The sequence below is a fragment of the Castor canadensis genome, chromosome X (assembly GCF_047511655.1).
Source record: "Castor canadensis chromosome X, mCasCan1.hap1v2, whole genome shotgun sequence".
Classification (NCBI taxonomy): domain Eukaryota; kingdom Metazoa; phylum Chordata; class Mammalia; order Rodentia; family Castoridae; genus Castor; species Castor canadensis.
This window is the reverse complement of record NC_133405.1, coordinates 23,202,869-23,220,201: the sequence shown is the minus strand read 5'-3', so window position 1 is coordinate 23,220,201 and position 17,333 is coordinate 23,202,869. Positions and strand designations below refer to the sequence as shown.

Here is a 17,333-nt window from a genome sequence, read left to right as displayed (position 1 = left end):
TCCTGTGACTGCACCTGCATTGAGGTGTTACTGTAAGACCAGTCCTTGATGAACAAAGAAATTCTGAGGACTACTAACTGATGTCATCTTCTTTTGATGGACAAAGAAAAACACATTGATGTTAGTGTCTTACTTTCAGTGTGGCCACAAATTTTATGAAATCTTCACCAAAAAAAAAAGGTACTCTCAAGTAAAGATTACTGGGCTTAATTAAGAGTTCTGAGGACCACAGCCTCCAGAGAGGAGCTGGGGGAGGACAGTTGACCTCTGAGGCTCATCTCTCTCTCATTCAGCCTGAGCCAGGGGAGGACAGGAGGCCTGGGGGGTTGGAGGGGGTTCGCTGCCCAAGAATGGGAATTCTCTTCACAAAGGTATAGAGACTTCAATCCACAGGAGCACAAAGTGATCATTGTTGGATTGGAATGATGCAGGGAAAATTACCATCCTTTACTAATTTTCTATGATTGAAGTTGTACATATATCCCCTACAATAGGCAGTAATGTGGAAGAGCTAGTGATTAATTATACACATTTCCTAATGTGGGATATCGGTGGCCAAGAATCTCCTTACTCTTTCTGGAACACTTACTATCTTAGCACAGATGTGTAATAGTTGCTGTGGACAGTACAGACAGAATTTCTGCAACTAGAGAAGAACTGTATAAAATGTTAGCACAGGAGGACCAAAGGAAAGCTGGATGGCTGATTTTTGCTAATAAAGAAGATGTTAAAGAATGCATGACTATAGCAGAAATCTCCTGGTTTTTGAAGCTAACTTCTATTAAAGATCACCAGAGGCATATCCGGGCATGCTGTGCTCTAACTGGAGAGGGGTTATGCCGAGGACCTGAGTAGATGACGTCACGAGTTAAGACTAGACAATCTCTACTGACCTCTAATCACAGACTTTGTATAGATGAAGTGCTAGACTTTACCCGAAAGCTGCAAAAATTAATGGTTTAGATATACTTGTTATAAATTGATTTAACTTTTTTCTATCAGGAGAAAAATTAAAGACCACTTATTTGAAAACAAAGCTGAAGTGTCACCTTACAATTTGCTTTCCATTAGTTCCTTCCACAGTATGTTATTAAAGTTGTGTTTGACATTTTTCTCATAATAAATCCTTTCCTGACATTGTATAGCCTGTGGTAAGTACAAAGGGAGAGGAAGACATTTTGAATTTAAGAGCTTTATTATCAGTATCATCCTCCTTGGCAGAATGCTGTTCACTTCTTGTTCCACTAAATCAAAATGCAGATCAGCACGGGTATTGTTTCCAATTTTTAAATGTAATATTACTTATGAAAAGTATTTTCATTAGGGTTGTGTATGTATTCTGTGTATACCTCCCGTTCAGGTTAATGGCTTTGATTTATGTTCTAAAGAAAAACAAATAACTCAAAATTAATAATACTCTTAGTTATTACCCTAATGGGATAAGTACTGGCACTGCTGTTAAATGCCAGTTTGTAATTTCCCCCCCATGTTCTCTGAATTGTACTAATCTGGTCTCCACCCACCCCCAATCACTGAGCTGCTCTTGAAAAAGGGAGTGAAAGAGGAAAAGGCTTGACATTCTATACTTATTTTTGTTGATCAGTGACACACAAGGAAATGTATAGCCCAAAGGAGTGGAATATCAGTCAGATTCTCGGCTATTATATTACTAATGGGCAGAATTGACATTGAGCAAGTGACAGATTATTCCTTTTCCTTGTCTTTATGGCATCTAAATTACTGAATAAATTGCTAATTAGCCAATCATAAATTGTGATTAAAACTATCAAATGATTTCTTCTTAATCAAAAACTGTGTAACATAATTGCCTAGAAAGGTAGCATTCTATAAATACTAATAAACAGTTTGACTATGTTCTATTTAAATTATATATCAAGCAGTTAAAGTGAATTTGAGAGTATTTTCATGCAATATTGATAATTTCTTAATTTGCAAGTTTCTTATTTTAGGAGTTGAATAGTGTGAGGGTTTTTTTGTTTCTTTAAAATTTCTTGTATCTTCTACCACACAGGTACATTGTTTTAGCAATTATAAAGTGCAAATGTTCTTTGAGTGCTTTTAAGAATTAGATTGAAAATTGATTGTACTAAGAAATAACTTGATCTAAAACACCTTTTATGTTTGCTTAGGGTATTTTAATTTTACAAAGCTAGAAGTTGAAGGTGTTCCTGGCATAACTAGAAATGAAATGATCTTAACTGTGTTAAAACATATTCGTGGGTACTCTATTTGTATATCTTTCATGCCCTGAAAATTTGAAGGCTAATCCCAACTGGCATGTTTTAGAATATTCAAGAAAAGAAATAACTACTTTTAATACCAGCCTTTTAAATTTCATGAAGATTTTGGTAAGGAATAACAGTACATACTAAAAGCATTGATGGAACTTTGAAAGCTCTCTTTATAAGATATAAAATACTCAGCATCTAAATCTGAGTCGGGCATGGGAGGTTAATGTTAACATTGGATGTTTTGTGCTTTATCTTTGTGCTATAATGTCCAAAATATAAATATGGCATGTAATATTTGTCAACATGTTTTTACAAAAGTAAATCCTAACTTACTAAAAAAAAAAGAGTTTCCAGTGTAATATAAATTAGTGCAGCATAAATGGAAGGAATGTAAGTCGGTATATAATAGAGATACTTGAATACCCATGTTTATGGCAGCACTAGTCACAATAGCCAAACTATGGAATCAGCCTAAGTGTCTATTAACAGATGAATAGATAAAATGAAGTGCACATACATGATGGAGAATTATTCAGCCACAAAGAATGATAAAATTATATTGTTCGGATGGAACTACAGATCATCATGTTGAACTAGATAAACCAAGCTCAGAAAGACAAATATCGCAGCCAGGCATTGATGGCTCACACCTGAAATTGTAACTACTTGGGAAGCTGAGATAGGGAGGCTCAACGTTCGAAGCCAGCCCAGGTGAATAGTTCTCAAATCCCATCTCCAAAATAACTAGAGCAAAATGGGCTGCAGGCATGGCTCAAGCTGTAGAGCACTAGCTTTGCAAGTGTGAAGCTCCTAGTTCAAACCCCAGGCCCACAAAAAAAAAAAGAGACAAATAATGCATTTTTTCTCTCATATGCAGAATGCAGACTTAAAAAAAAAAACCAAAAAACTAATTGTATGACATGATTGTGAAAGAAGGACTGTTGGGGCAGAACCAATGGGAGGAGGAAGGGGCAATGGAGAAGGTGACGGAGGGTGAATATGGGGTACATCATATACATGTATGAAAATAACATAATGAAACCTTCTAAAAACTAAAAAAGGGGGGTGGGAGGAGAGAGAAGAGATAAAAATGAGCAAAAGGGGGGTGAATTTGATCAATGTATATTACTTACATGTATGGAAATGTCACAATGAAACCTCTCAGCTTGTACAATTAATATATGCTGATTTAATAAAAAGAGTTCCCAATGTAGTCACACTGAAAAGAAGACTACTACTTTTAGGTCTTTTCCCATTTCTTCACATTCCCTCTAGATTTTAAAACATCTTCCCACATATAGCACTAAACCACCATTGATTAAATGGTGGTCTTAAATCTGCTTCAAAGTCTTAGGAGCTAAAGCAATTTTTGCCAGTCCTTATCTTTAGTGAACTTGAAATCAATTCTTCCCTGTTCCCTGGCTCCCAGTCTGCCATACTACTCCAATTTGATGTCCTGTGTAACCCACATTCTAGATTTTAGTTAGTATTCTGCTTATTCATTAATCATTCTCAATAATGTGATTTGGTTTGTATAGACTGAAGATAGCAAATAAGCTATATCTCATTTGTTAATTCTGATCAATTGCTAGTAACTGCCTGGAGTTATGTTGAAAAGAATTAAGAGGCTATTGTCCAAGCTCAGTGGGATGGAATGAGTGATTTGTTAGCAATGTGTGCTGGGGGATAGGCTATCAATGCCACATATTGCCATCCTTGTAGATTAATTAGTTCCTGTGCTTATTTGTCTTGGTACCAACCAGCAATCCTTTTTACTCTTTTTGTCTCCTTTCAGGGCTCATCTCTCCAGTTTGATGTTCTTGTGACATTCCTCTCCTGCCTACAATTCATGAGCTACCATATTCTATAAGTATCTCATTGGGACTTTGTGGTAGACTTTTCATGAATTGCTTTGCATTTGAATCTGTTTCCATTGGGCCACACAGAGGAGAAAGGCAAAGTCTAATCATTTAGGATTACAGTTTGTTTTAATCTTATCTCAAGAACACATTTTTGATGGACCTCCAGTGTATAGAAATTAATTATAATTTTTGGTTCATGGTATTTCATTGTCATCATAGTCCATGTATGTATTTGTATCTATCTGTCTATCTGTCTATTTATCTATCTATCTACCTACCTATTTATCTACTTAAAATTGAGCACCAAAAACCATAAAACCCAAATGAGAAATCAACTATTAACAGTAATTTACATTTACCTATATTCTCCTGTATTCAGTCCCCCTAACTGCTTCACAAAAGGTCAAGGTCACCAATAGCCCAAACAGTAGAGATTTTATGTAAATTTGAAATTTTAGTTATAGCTATGGAGAAAATCAAATTTTCTATGGTACAAAAATTTATTTAAAAATAGCTATATGTTCTTGTTTTCATAAAATTAAATATTGTATGAGATTTTGAAAGTTTATTTGCTCTAATATCTTGTTTTCAGTAGACATGACCAATATAGTTTATAGTCTTTCATATAACATTGTATCCCCTGATTTGTAATAATTTTTTTGGTGCGGAGGGTCAAACCCAGGCCCTCACACATGCTAGGCAAGTGCTTTACCACTAAGACACATACCCAACCCTGATTTGTAATAAAATCTAATTTTGAGGAGCTATATATACTTCACTGGTGCCCACTATTGGAAAATTAAATATATTCAGAGAGCCTAAAAAATGTAGGACAATCATACTAAGTTTTAGAAAACAATGTAAGAGATTTAGTTCCTCACATGATAATCTTCCAGCAATATAATATTCCTTAGAATATACATTGGTCTATTTTAATTCTAATTTTTACTTAATTTCAATAGTTCACATTTTCATAATCAAATTCAGCTTGTAACTTACTTAGAACACTGAAAAAACTGATAATCGTCCATTATTGTATATTTTTGTTCTAAAGATGCTATGTTGTATCTAATTTATTAAAAACAGAAATTGATTTTGACATTTACTTTTGGATTATAAATGAGCTCATTGTAGAATTTGTGGTCAAAATGAGACTTCTTTCCTCTTATTTGATATTTCTTTTATTGAAGAAATTGGAAGAAATGTGAAGACACTACTACTTGCTTGCTATAAGAATAATTTCATTAAAATATTCCTTCATTTTCTTGAAATATTTTCTTATTCTTTCTGATGCTTTCAAGGGAATATAGACATAGAATTGTATGATGTTACCTGGTGGAGGGGCTCAAGTGGAACTTAGCAAGCTTGAGACTCTGAATTCAAACCTCAGTGTGTCCATAAAAAAGAATATAATATTAATTTTACTTAAAACATACTCTTTTTTTCTTTTCTTTTTTGCAGTACTGAGGCTTGAACTCAGGGCCTCACACTTGCTAGGCAGGCACTCTACCACTTGAGTCATTCCACCAGCCTTTAGAACATACTCTTCAGTTACTACTGAGAAAATAAATTCAGGTGGGTATCATTTGAAATGACATATTTGATTTGAATTCTAGATTTTTATATTTCATTTACAAGTTCCTAGTTTAGAAGGAATTCTAAAATTAATAAATTTTAGAATTTATTTAATGGTCAACAAGTTTTTGAGTCATCAAACTTGACTCTTGATTGTAACTTTCTAAAGAACCATGTGTGTCCATCGTATTAGAAAAAGATACTTTGCTTCCAACTGTAGAAAAGTTGTTTCTACAGATAATAATTTTGTTAGGCCAAGGGCATTTTTCACAGTGTGTAGACAATTATTGTAATAAATATACAAATTACCTGTCGTTGGAGTCAACAACTTTATTTAAAAATAGGAAAAATTCAAAAGGACAAGATACTTATGGTATAAATAATGTCCCCTGACATGTGCTATACTTATGCAGGGCAGAAACTTAAAAATCTGCTTTTAAGGATAGTTGTGTACCTCAGTTGTAGAATGCACACATGTGTAGCATGCACAGGGCCCTGGGTTCAATTCCCAGCACTGAACAAAATCTGCTTCTCATTGGTAGCTCTGACCTCTTTATCCTGAATTTCAGGTTAAACATTGCTTGATGAGAGTTGAAGACAGTAATGCAACAAACTTAGGTGCCATATGCATCTGAAACACTAATTCATGTATTTTTTGGTACCTTCTGCACCCATTTATGGTGAGTGTAAATATATTCTTCATTGTGCAGAGGGTAAAATGGATAGCTGTTATATCTACTCAAACTTATGACATAGTGGATCTGATAACACTCAGGTCATGATGGGAATCTAGTTTGGAAAGTATAATTTACCCAGGAACATATTGGAAAATGATTCTGAAATAGCATTTTTCTGGTATGAATAGCATGGTCTTGCTCTAGAGCTCTAGAGATCTGTACTATTATTTTCCTCTTTGAGCCAAATCAAGTGTTTCCCTCTCTTGGTGGTATAAGATGCAAGGTGTAACTATTTGCCTTTACTTGGGAAAATGTCTTAGCAGCTTTAAGACCCTCTTCTAACCTCCTCAATATGGTAGGACCATGAATCTTTATGAGATTTATCTCTGACCTTTTTATATATAGTGTCTTACTGAGGAACCTCACTTTCACCTCCAGCTCAGCAGGTCCAATTAATACAAAGTGGATAAGAATGGCTTCTCAAGAATTTCAAGATAATCAAGGTTCCTATGGACCATATTAGGTCATAGAGCATGAATTAGCTTAGTGCTGAGGCAAGAGAGTGTTTGTGAGCTGCTGTATTTACCATATAAACATGACTTACTTTCAATCTTCCCTGCTTGTGGGCATAAAGATGACAGCACGCTTCCAGATTCCATAGTTGTATGCTAAGTGCTGGAGACTAAGTTGATCTGCTTTCAGAAAGGTACTACATCCAGCACACCAACCACAATCAGGACTTCTATATGGTTAAGTGTACAGTAACCACTGTCATTGGTCAGGAACCACCTGATTTTATAGAGATCACACAAGAAAATTGAGAGCACAGATCGCACCTTTTACATCTTTGACAGTGACACTAATTTTTTTTGTTCCATTTTATTTTATTCTATTTTTGCATTTTAATTAGTATATAATAGTTGTACAGGGGTTTTCATTGTGACATTTCCATATATACATACAATGTACCCCATTTGGTTCATCTCCTCCATTATTCTCCCTCTTCCCCCTCTCCCTTCTTAAAATGACTTTGGCAGGTTTCAATGTTCCATATTCATACATGTATAGAAAGTACTTCAACCACATTCACCCTCATTTACCCTCTTCATTTACCCTCCCCCTCTTGCTATTACCCTCCCCTTAAATGACCTGCATTACATCCCTGTCTTCCATTGTTTAAGTGTCTATTCATTTTTCAGTGGGGTTTTGCCTTGGCATTTTACCTGTAAATATATTGTACTTTAATCAGAGTGACACTAATTTCTACAGTGCCCCTAAGAATATGAATTTTTTTTTATTGTAATTTGTGTCAGAAAGTTGAGAGGTTTTGACTTAATCCTTCTTGTTATCATGGTCCTTAATCCACACATCAGAGAATCCATGGGAGAGGTCTCCCACTCTTGGCATCTAAGTATGTGTGTCCCAATTATATACTCAGAGACCAGAGACCACAGTATGGGTGTGTGGACCCATTTGATCCACTATGAGGTGGGCTTGGGCCAAAATTCTGTTTTATATCTGACTCTTGGAGCCTCTATACTAATCAGAAGAGCATAATGTGTTTTAGGTTCTCTGTCATCAGTGTCAGCTCAACCATATATTCTAGGAGTGCAGTCCTAAAATGTGCCTATTCTCCTTTCTCCAGTAGAACAATTAGAACAATTTCCTGGGAAATGGCTAAGAGCAGAAACACCAAAGGAATATTTACTGTTTATACTTGAGGTGACCCAACATCACTATAAATCAATGGGTCTATGAACAACTTAGCTCTGGAAACTGTATGAAGAAGTACAATATTCCACTGTAATATCTGACATCAACCTTCAAATCTCCAGCTTTCTGTTTCTTATTATAAGCAAACTGAGAAACAGCCTATCTGACTTTCCATCTAGGAACACCATAAGCTATTTAAATTGCTATAGATTTCTGTGGATCACTGCAGGCAATCACCATTTAGTCCTTGCTACTTATTACATTAGTAATAGTAACTTCTGCCCTCTGTAATTCCAGAATCTCGTTATCTATTTTGATATTATAGAGCCCATTTCCATGGCAGAATCTCATAGCATCAACCATAGCCTACAGAGCTCAAAGATACTAGTATTCCCATCACTCGTGAATTCCCTTATTAAAGGGGTGGCCTCTGGTCTTCCTAGCATATAGAGACATTCGGAGGATTTTCAAGTCTTACATTGTAAATCTATTCTAACTGCCTGGGCTTACTTTCTCAATACTATTCAAGAAAGTTCAGGCATCTTTTTTACCTTGGTAGCAAATCAGCATGGCAAAGCTTCAAAAAGTCATTCAAGTAAATATTTGGATCAGCTCTAGGATCCCTCCCAGAACATTAAATTTGAATTCACAAATAAAGTACACTATGGCATGTGGCAGATTCATGTGTGAATCACACCTGAATTCAACTCTTGTGAGTTGCTACTTTTTTGCAGTTTTATTTCCTCAAAAGAACAAAATTAGACAATTGGTGGACTTTGAATAAAGTCAATAGATAAGCTAAAATTTGAATTAATGTTAAATTTCTTCAATTTGATATCTGTGTTGTAGGTGCATAAGAATGCCTTTGATTTTAGGAAACACACATTAAGAATTTAGTATTCAAGGGCATAATGTCTCTAAGTTGCTCTCACACTATTAATAAGTACATATGTGGTAGAAGAAAGAAGAAGAAAGAAGGATAGGAAGAAAGAGGAAAGAATGGAATTGGAGGGAGGGAGGGAGATTAATAAAGCAAATGTAGGAAAATATTCATACTGGGGGAACCTGAAAATTTTCTGTGCCATTTTTGTGGCTTTTCTTAAGTTTAGAATAAGGTTAAAACATCTTAAGATGTTTCCCTGCATAGATGAGTTCCCCCTGACAATGAATTCTTCTTTTCCTAATTTATATTCTGTTACTACCTGATTTTTAACCCTGTACTCCTCCCTGGATTTCCTTGGGTCCTGTCAGTACATACTCATTAAATTCTTAAATTCTTTGGATATTTATGCCATTTCTTCCTAGATCAGAGAGAGATTGCACTAGGTTGAATTACATGGAATTATTCTGGCTTAAAGGTATACTTGAATGGCACTCCAAATTCAGATCTACATATCCATGATGTCAAATCCTCAAACCAATGCCCCAAGGAAGCATGTGAACTAAATATATTACTTGAACTAAGCACCGAGTGGCTCACACATGTAATTCTGTCTATTCAGGAGACAGAGATCAGGAGGATCACAGTTCAAAGCCAGCCCAGAGAAATAGTTCACGAAACCTATCTCAAAAATACCCAACACAAAAACAGGGCTGGTAGAGTGGCTCAAGTGGTCGAGCACCTGCCCAACAAGCATGACACCCTTAGTTCAAACCCCAGTACCAAAAAAAAAAGTACATAAATAAATTGCTTGAAGGGTGGAGAAATTTTCCTGTACTTGTCCACAAGGAGCCCCCTTTTTTGCAGTCATTGTGAGTTTTTCTCCTCCATTTTCTGCACTAGCTAGTACCACTGGGGCATCCCATATAGTCTATATCTGGAAGAACCACATGATCCACAGGGAGACTTTGAATTAGACCCAACTATTTCAAACACTTTTCACCAGGAAAGAGATCCAATCTGATGGCTTTGTCACATCCACTTCACTTGACTCTGTGGGAAACTCAAGTACCAACTCCAGTCATTTTAAGTCAAGGTAATAATTCTACTTTTAGCTCCTCATTACATGTAGCCCCCAACTTCTTATATCTACACATCCCCAAGCTCCATCATATCCAACTCATTTATACTCCATATAAATAATCAGGAACAATGAATTGGAATTTTAATAGTACAATATCTTTGTTTCTTAACACCTAATCAACTGTACCAAGAACTCTAACTAATGGATGCAGGACTGTAGCATTCCTCACATTCAAGCAACCTTCCCATGTAGGGAAGAAGCGTGAATGAACTTGCAGTGTCTTCCACACTTCATAAAAGCTCACATCTAAGTTTGGAAGGGTATGCAAACTACAAAGGCAATGGGATGGGAGGCACGGCTGGAATCTTATTTCTCTGTATTATCTGATATCACTGACATATTAATTGTTGTGTGCGGTCCTTTGTCATTTGTTATTCGAGTTTTGTTAAACCGTCTGCCTGTCTGAGAAATCTTCCTAGATCCAGCTTGTTTATTCCTGACCAGTGCTTGACAATTATTTTTCTGTTCCCATGATCGAGAATGGAAGACTATTTTGCCATCTGAAGCTTACAACTTTTTAGACACACAATGCTTCCCCAAATCCTTTGTGAGTTCCATTTTCAGGAAACTCATTCTACAACTTCCATGCATAAAGAACTCTGTGAGATGTCAAAGGTTCCTTCTACCTAGACAAACCACACAAAGCTTTCCTCTCTGAATTACCAGAACTCTACTTGGTAAAATTATGACTAACTTTTTTGAGTTGCCATAACAAAACATCACAAATTGGAAGGTCCTAAATAATAGAAATTTATTCTCTTATAGCTCTGCAGGATACAAGTCCAAAATCAAGGCCACACTCTCTTCCAAGGCCCTAGGAATGAATCTATCCTTGCCTGTTCTAAATTCTGGTGGTTGCCATCAATTCTTAACTTTCTTTCGCTTGCAGATGCACCACTCCAAGCTCTGCTTTCATTTCAGATGCCTTCTTTCCCTATGAATCTGTGTCTCTGTATTCAAACTCCTCTCTTATAAGGATATTAGTCATATTGGACTTTGGAACCACCCTAGTCTAAGCTCTTATCTTAACTTGATTATATCTGCAAATATTGTATTTCCAAATAAGGTCACATTCAGTTTCCAGGTAGACATAAATTTTGGGGAACCGTATTTACCCCAGTATATTCTATCCTTTGGGTCTCCCAAATTCATATTCTCCCCACATACAAAATTATTCCCCCATCTCAACATACCCCCAAAGTCTTAATCTATTCTAAATTTAAGTCTAAATCCATAATTGCATCTAAATATCATTAACTCAAAGAAAATTCCATTCTCATCAACTGAGTCAGGTATGAGTGGGACTCTGGATCTCGTCTGTCCTAGCACACAACTTCTCACTGTCCACAGATCAAGAAACTAGAAAACAAGTTATCTACTTCCAAAGTACAATGGTATAACAGGAATAGCACAGACATTGCCATCCTAAAAGCGAGAAAATGGAAGAAATACAGGAATTACTAGTCTAACACAAATTCTCAACATAGTAGGAAAAATTCTGTTGCATTTCAAGGCCTGACAATGATCTTCTGTGGCTTGATGTTCTGCCCCCTGGGACCTCTGCGGCAGTGGTCTTACCCTTCCTGGCCTTGGCACACATGCTCTCCCAGTCATTCTTACTTGATTTTGTCTCATCTCTGTCTCTTACAAAGCCATCAGGTAGAATCATAACTACCTCACAGGGCTACCATGAGAATTAGATAGAGTGTTATATATAAAAGTGCATATCATAAGCCAATGAGCAGTAATTATTATTTTATTGCACTAATTTTTCTGATCACCCACCCATATACCAAATAAGTTAGGAGATGTGCTTATCTTTTGGACTTCAGCAGCAACTGAGGCACTTCATTATCTCTAGATGCACTTCAACTATTTCACCTTCTTGACTTGTCCTAACTTAATTTGCCCTTACTGAGTAGAAATGGATTCTTCAAATATAATTCAAACAGCCATCCATTTGTACGTGAGAATTCCTGAGCAAAATATTTGGCCAGAGTGTATGTTTATCATGGAAACTGTGTGTAGTTGAAACAGGTGTGGTCAAGAAATATCACACAACATAAGCAGAATTAAAAGTCTGGAGGTACCAACTTGCCTTATGACTATGATTATGGGACTTGGTTTTTGAGTCTCGGCTCTCTTGGAAGGATTTTGTGTTGGCTTGTCCTTTTGGCTTTTAGAGTCTGTTGCTAACCCATATAGAAAATTTCTTGCTTTAACTCACATCCCCAAAACACATACGCAGTCATCTCTCCCAAAATAAATCTGCTTGACCATTTTTTTATGCTCTGTGTAATGGGGCTACCCCTGTAAACAGATAAAAAAGACATTCTCTAGGCATTAAAGTATATTGAACAAATTTCATCTCCAGAATCCCATGGTTGGAAGTGAAAGTAATAGTTATTCTGATATATAACACTTTCTACTATACCAGCTATATAATTTTTATTTTAAAAATCCAACAAATAATCTAAGGCAAAGGCTATGCTCACTGGAATAATTGTCTTTTAATCCAAACTGCAAAGAATAAATTTATTTAAAGTTCCTATCCTTATTACAAGACTCTTCCTGTTTGGTCCTTAAATATAATAATACTTGGTATATAGACACAGAGAGGCCCTAAAAACAGGGTTTTCAGCGTGGTCTGCCCCCACTGCTGACAATAAAGGAATGAATTGTGCATACAGAATATAAAATAAGTAATACTGAATAAACTCAGCTTGCCTTTTATTATCACCATGACCTAAATATCATAAACCAAATTGATTTATGATACTCTTCCATTTCATGGCAAACCACTTCTACCACCTCATACTTGATTCACTCTGCACTCACTATACTCCAGGATCCTTACAGGCATTATTTTATTAATTCTCACAACACTGTGAAGTAATTATCTTCATTTTACAAAGGAGAAAAATTGAAACCCAGAGAGGGCAATTCACTCAAGATCAAAAAGATAGAGAATGGTGTAGGTTGGCCTCAGCGCAAAGAACTTCATTTAAAAACTAGAGCTGAATAATTGGTACCAGAATTTGAGCCAATGTACATGTGAGTTCCTGCTCCATGCTTTTAATCACTAATATAGCACTACTGAAGAGAAGTCTTGCTCTAAGGATCTGGACAGTTTTCTTTAGGAAGTAGAATTGTCAGGAAAGAATTATCTGCAAGGGATATAATGGAAAGAGCACTGGATTTGGAGCCATCCAGAATTGGATTGATTATTGACTCCAGTACCCACTAACTGCATAATCCTAAACAATTCTTATTTAACTTCAGTAAACCTTACTTTCTACACTGAAAACATGTACCTATGTCACAGGGTCACCATAAGCATTAAATGACTTGTAATATAGGAAAGTGATTGGCACATAAAAAGAAGTCAAAATGATAATTTCCTTCCTTAATATTGTGCCAAAGCTAGTTATCCAGAGTTATAGCCAAGGTCCAAATTTAATGGCTCTATGCCTCTGCAAACAGGCTCCATCCCCCTACTTCAACTTCTAGTACACTTGCACTAACCCAGTAAAGGAAAACCCCTGCAATGCTGCATGATGGTTGGAAATTTCACCTTAAGGGAAGGGATGATTGTGTTGGTATGCCTTGAACTGCAAGGAACAGAAAAGCCAAACAAACTAATTTTAAAAAATAGTGATTTTTTGCAATTCTTTTTCATACATTGAACTTATATCTTGCAATGTTACTAAACTCGCAGTTTTATTGTTTCCTTTCTTTTTCTTGCCTTATCAGACTAGTTAGAACTCCAGCATAATGATGAATAGATGTAGTGAGATGGAATATCGCACCCTGATCCTTATTGTAAGGCAAAAGCTTTAAGTTTTTCACCATTAAGTACAATGTTAGTAGTGGGCTTGATATATAAACCTTTGTCAAGGACAGCTTCCCTTCTATTCCTAGTTTCCTGAACAGGTAGAGGGAAATAAGGCATTCACCTTGTACGAAATTGCAGGGCTGGGGGGAGGTGTGCCAAAAATCAAAATATGTATCTTAATGAAATAATAAACACAATAAATAAAAATCAGCATTTAAATAAAGAAAAAATAGTGATTTTTATCTACATGACTAGAAGTTCAAAAATAGTATAGGTTCTGGGCATGGTACAATCAGGTCACCAATTCTATTTCTTTCTTTTTTCTTTTCTTTATTTATTTACTGCCACTACTGGGGTTTGAACTCAGAGCTTCATACGTGCTAGGCAGATGGTCTACCACTTGAGCTACATGTCCAGCCTCTATTTCTTTCTAATTCTTTTAGCTTAGCCCTCTTCTGTGTATGACACTATGGTCTCAGGATGGCTTCCTTTTTTTTAAAGACAGGCTCTTACTATGTAGGCCAGTCTGGACTTGTACTTACTGTGTAGCTCAGATTGGTTTTTTTTGCTAAATTAATAAAATTTATTAATAAAAATTTTCAACCAACTTTCAATCTTCAGTTTTAAAAGCTATTTAAGCCTATTAATTTCAATGCAAAATACAGTGGTTTCCAGGGACTCTGTCTCACATACAAAAAACATGGTTCGTATATATTAGATAGAAATTAATAGAACAAAAGCATTCATCTCGGTATTCCCTTAAATATAAAAGCTATTACAACATTGAATGTTTTCCCCATTTTTAAAAACTACATTACATATAAACAGAAAACCATTCTTATTTGGTTAATTAGAGAATTCATAGATGAGTAAGGAAACCAGATCGATCAGCCAATAGGTGTCTGGACATGAAACAGATGGGCAGATTTTTGCATTCTGGAAATTCACATGAAAAAAGAAGCCCTAATTTCTACCTCTGCCCCCGAATGTTCATAATCTATCTCCATGGGGGTGTGTAGTAAGATGAGGATGGCAGAAAATTCACACTGCAAGAAAATGGAACATTCAGACTGGTCTTGAACTCTCAATTCTCCTATCTTAACCTCCTGAGTGCTAGGATTACAGACGTGTACCACCACACGGGGCTAGGATGGCTTCCTTCATACGAGGTGACTGCCTAAACTCACTGAGGAAATATACTTCCTTGTTTATGTTCAGTAGCAGAGAAATATGTTTCTCTAAGTCATAAAATAAAAACCACTTCTCTTCAGTCTAATTGGGTCAAAGCCACATGTCTACCACTGTAAGATAATTCTCTAGGTGTATGTCATGCATTTATTAGCTTAATTTTCACTTCTCAACCAACATTGGCAAGGTTTGGATTGCCTTGATTGACTAAGGTACTCAAGACCCACTCCTAGTATTAATGACAAGTCTACTTTCCCCTGGGTCAATTGGGTTTTTGTGCCTGGGGAGTGGATGATGAACATCTGAATCAAATAAGAAGTCTGTTATAAAATAGGAAATGGGACAATGGGTGTTAGGTCACCATTTACCCATGTCCACTAAAATAATGTTTAAAAAAAAGTGTTTCTTTCTTCTTCAACCCCACCCCATAGACTCTTTGAGATCACTTCCCAGGTATCAGTACCTAGTTTCCCCAAAATATCTGATGTTAAACAGAATTGTTATATAAATCCCAAAGTAGCTGGCCACTTAACATAAAAAGGGAGTAAGCTTGCTTTGTGAAGATGTAGACAATCAGAATAAGAACCAAGAGGGAGAAGAAAATTCAGAATCCTGGTTCAACTTTAAGAGAAGTTACTATGAAATAGAGCAGGTTATAATTGAAATGACCTATTTCTCAAGATAGTGAGGGTATCTAAGAACCTGCTGAATGACCCTAGGCATAGAGATCATGACAAATACCAGAGAGAAACAGTTTAAAAGGAGGAAAATTTATTTTGACACATGGTTTCAGAGGTTTCGGACTGTGTTGGCCTGCTCCATATCCATGGGCCTGTGGTGGGAGTGTGTGGCAGAGAAGGTATCTCACTTCATGATAGCCAGGAAGCAAAAGCAGGGGACAGAGAGGAGCCTGGAACAAGATATAGTCCCCAAGAACAGGCCCCTAGTGACATACTTTCTCCAACTAGGCCCCATCTCTGAAAGCTTCCACCACCTCTTAATTATGCATCAAATGATAAATTCGTTAAATGTATGAATCCATTAATGAAGTCAGAGCCCTCTTGATCCAATCACTTCCCCAAAGCACTGCCTCTGAACACGCTGCATTAGGGACCAAAGCTTTATCAGATGACCTTTTTTGGGGGAGGACACTTCATATCCGAACTATGACAGATTTTGTAGAAGACACTTCTATGGTAGGCAGGCAGTTAGCAGAAAAGACTGCAAAGGTCACTTCCAACTCTACTGTGTTATAATTCTATGAGGGAGCTATGCTTCAGCTCAAAGTGAACTGACAAACGCCTCTTAAAAAACTAATGAAGGCATATTGTGAGAGACATAGCCTGTCAGTGAGATAGATTAGATTCAGATTTGATGGACAACCGATCAATGAGACAGACACACCTGTGCAATGGAGATGGATGGTGAAGATGCTCATGATGAACCCCAGCTCTGCCTGGTCCAGCGAACTAGACAGGTTGTCTTGGGAGAAAGGTAACTTAGAGGATGCTTCCTTACCTCTTTTTGTTTGTCCTTTGATTTGTTTTAAAATAGAAAGAAAATGACAATCAGGAGATTCTTCTGAAACTTGACACACTGCCTACTGAAATGATTTTTTTCTCTCTGTAACACATTTTGTGTGTATCTTAGATCTTCACCTGCAGGATTGAATCTCCATTCTCAACTAAATTGATGTGAGTTGCCGTCTTCATTTAAAAAAGTAGGAGTTGTTCATTTTCCATAACATTTCTTTCTAAACTTGTTGTTCAAATGACTTTAAAGAATGATGTTAGTTAGTTCCCATCATTCACTTGAAGCATGAGTCCCAGATTAAGGATAAACTGTGCTCGCTCCAGGCTTCAAGTCTGTCTGAGAACACAGAGACAATGACTAAGAGTATTTCTCATGATCTATTTGCATGGAAGATCAAGGATTGAACTCATTTGAAGGGTGTAAATCTATGTACTATGTTCTACATATGCACTTTTCTTTTCTTTCCTTTCTTGTCTTTGGGTGTATTTTTCTTCCTCTTTTCACTCCATCAGCTTGTTTGTTATCTTACATTTTTTTGCCATTCTTTTAGTAGTCACCCTAGAGTAGTGGTACTAAAAGTGTGGTCTACAGACCTAAAACAGTTCTTGACATGAAACTCTTTAAAGAAATTCACAAGATTAAAACTATTTTCATAATAATAGTAAAAAGTTGTT

At 36.3% G+C, this 17,333-nt stretch overlaps 1 pseudogene; it reads left to right on the top strand.

Annotated features, from left to right (window-relative positions):
- Nucleotides 1-446: 446 nt before the first annotated feature.
- LOC109680061 (ADP-ribosylation factor-like protein 5A pseudogene) lies at nt 447-963 on the top strand (annotated as a pseudogene).
- The last annotated feature ends 16,370 nt before the right edge of the window (nt 964-17,333 follow it).